This window comes from Micropterus dolomieu, unplaced genomic scaffold, assembly GCF_021292245.1.
Source record: "Micropterus dolomieu isolate WLL.071019.BEF.003 ecotype Adirondacks unplaced genomic scaffold, ASM2129224v1 contig_9220, whole genome shotgun sequence".
In the NCBI taxonomy this organism is placed as follows: domain Eukaryota; kingdom Metazoa; phylum Chordata; class Actinopteri; order Centrarchiformes; family Centrarchidae; genus Micropterus; species Micropterus dolomieu.
Genome location: NW_025738206.1, coordinates 1 through 3,101, shown reverse-complemented (window position 1 = coordinate 3,101; position 3,101 = coordinate 1). Strand labels below are relative to the sequence as shown.

General features: G+C 35.9%; 1 long non-coding RNA gene across 1 annotated transcript; it reads right to left on the bottom strand.

The window, feature by feature from the left end:
• Positions 1-7: 7 nt before the first annotated feature.
• On the bottom strand, positions 8-2,250 carry LOC123965325. Its single transcript, XR_006823680.1, has 4 exons — positions 2,108-2,250; positions 1,997-2,014; positions 1,802-1,874; positions 8-1,448 (listed from the first exon to the last, which is right to left on the bottom strand). It is a non-coding gene; the product is annotated as an uncharacterized LOC123965325 (long non-coding RNA).
• Between the last annotated feature and the right edge of the window lie 851 nt (positions 2,251-3,101).

Below are 3,101 nucleotides of genomic sequence, written 5' to 3'. Positions count from 1 at the left end.
ACATTAGCACAGATCCAGTGTCTTTATTGACTTTAGTCAACTCATCAAAATAAGCACAGAATTTGTAAAGTACCTGAGAAAGTGTGATCAGAAGACAAGAGTGACACTCACAAGAACACACGTGTCTTTCATATCAATGAAGATCAGAACGTTTACAGTATAAAGGCAGTAAAACAAAATGTAGTGAAACTTATCAAAATGAATATAATAATGATATAGCATGGCAACTCATCTTGTAACTCATGGACAAGAAGTGAGACATGTTTTATATGGTTACAAAACTAAGAAAGAAATTGCCCCTAAATATTTTCAAGATCATTTCAGCAGTGTGCTCAGAAGCTTAAAACATCCCACAACCCTTGTAGAATCTCAGCTAAAATAAACTTCAATGTTTCAAACCATTTTTTCAGATACATATTATGAAACAAAAAAACAACATAAGCTAATTCACCACAGTGAAGTAGGTGTCCAGTTAACCCAGCATGTTTTTGGACGATGCTCATTGATTCGCAGTACTGCCACCAGAGATCGAATACAACAAGAGAAGCAAAAAATGGCTTTCTCAGAAAAATCAGTGTTAAGAGAAGTACTCAGATCTTTTATTGAAGTGAAAATACTTCTACAACTGCAACTACTATAAGAAAGTGGTCCTGCATTCAAATTCTTGCTACACATATTTAGGTATTATCTGCAAAATGTATTTAAAGTATCAAGAGTACTTAATGTGCAGTAAAATGTTCCCTGACAGTGTTTCACTACTGTAGCTGCTTTAATGTGTATGTTGCTTTTTACTGCTGAAGATGTTTACGGTTGAGCTCATTTTAATTTTATATAATTACTGTCCTGGGAGAACCACATATCTCTAAAAAGAAAAACATCCCTGATGTTGCATGTTGACGATGCATTTTCAGTTGATCTAAGGGGTTAGATTTTTATTTAGCTTATGAAGTAGGAGAACTGTGAAGGAACTGTTCCTCCTTCAGTTTATCACAAACATTCAAATTCAAAAAGCAACACATTTGGAGATACATGGTTTTCATCTGAAAGGACGGGTATATAAAATTGTAATCTGAAAAGTAACTAAAGCCATCAAGCAAATATAGTGAAGTAAAAATTACAGTATTTGCCTCTGAGATGTAGTGGATTAGATGTATAGAGTTGCACAAAAATGGAAATACACAAGTAAAGTACCTGGAATTTGTAGTTAAGTACAGTTTTGGAGTAAATGTACTTGGTTACATTCAACCACTGGTATAAATAGTCTCTCAACAAGGGCAAATTATAATAATTAATTTTTCTTTGCACTCCAATCAATAAGCTTAAACTTTTCAAATCCCAACCCTGATTCTTCCAGTTTATGATATGATTAAGAATAATCAATGAATTCCCAGTTTACGGAGGAGGATGTGGCACCGCTCCTCGTTCTAGTGCAAAAGTTATCCATAAACCTAAAGAGACAAAAATAATAAAATTACTACAAAACTTAACATAATTGTTCAATTCCACAAAATCACATATTTACAGGATCATTTAGATCTAAATATCAATGATTGTGCATTTTGTAAAACAAGTATTTACCTTATGTTTTTTAAGTACAGTCATTTGTTTTAATTTTACACTTTATCTGACCTGCTGAAGGTTTCTGAAAGCATCTGTGCTTTTCTCTTAATAATCTCACCTTTGTTGTGGAAAATCAGCTGAAAGTCAAATATTTTTGTGTCACAGAGGTTTTGGCAGATATATTAAAGCAGCTTAGTTTAACAACAGGTGTAAAATTCATGTCCCATATGAAGCAACTCACTGTGTTCAGGGTGGCGTGTTTGTCATTTAGGCTTGTGGATTCAGCTCCTCCAAAACTTCAGGGTTGCTTACAGCTGTAAGGTCAGAAACACACTGTTAGTCCACATCCTGCTCTGATCTGACACTGAGTTTTACAAACAGCCAATACTGCAGGAGTCAGGTCAGAGAAAAATGAATGAAAACAAGTTTTACTTACGAGATGGAGGGCGTTTGGCTGAAACAAAAAGAAAAGACAAATTATTTATGTTATTAAAGTTAAAAATGTCTGACTTTATCAAAAAAGTACATTATTGTTTTGGTCTCTCACCTTTGTTCTTTTTGTAAATGAAGTATCCAATGACAGCGATGGCGACGAGAGCAAGAACAACCACTGCAACAATGACGATGATGACAGTCATGTCAGAGGGATTCCCTGCAGAAAACAACAAAACACAGTCACAACCTGTTCAGATGAAGCAGGTTAGAGAAGAAGATCATCATCTGCCAACCAGAATATGTTTGTTTGTCCTGCTGTTCATTTAATGTTTATCTCCAATTGTCTAAGTTTTTTCACAAACTTTTAAGGAAAGTACATTTAAGCACTTTAAATTACCTATTCGAAAAATGATTTATTTCACAAACGTTCAAGGAAAGTAAATTCAAGGACTTTCAATGACCTATTCAAAAACATTCAAGACCTTGCTTTTTTGCAAACTTTCAAGTAAGTTGAATTCAAGCAATTCAAGCACTTTTAATGACCCACTCAAACTTTCATTTTGACTTTCAAGGCCTTGATTTGTTCACCCCAAAAGCTTTCAATGAATTCAAGGACCAGTGGGAACCCTGGGTGTCCGTAGGAGGTGTCTTGGCTGGTTTCTGTCCCATAATGTTGATTTTTGGGACAATAAGAGCTGCTGACAATCATATCTCAGCCAATAAAATTTATTCTGACTGATTTACTGATCGATACAAACATTCATCAAGTTATTCAATAATTCATCTACTCATCTTGTAAGATTGATCAGAAGTCAATACAGCACCTATAATCAATGAGCTGTTCGTCCTGATCTTTGCTTTGTCCAGTTTGGTGATGATGTCGTCCTTCATGCCAGAGAGCTGAAACACACAGTCGTACCTCCTCCAGTCTTCAGGTGTGACTGATGAAAGATTCAGGTCAACACTCATCTGGAAGGATCCATCGTTGTTGGGGAGGATCTCTCCGAGGTCCACGTCCTCATGAAGCTCCTCTCCATCTTTCCTCCAGAACATCGTGGCTCTGTCAGGGTAGAAACCTGTAGCGTGGCAGCTGACTGGAGAGGAGG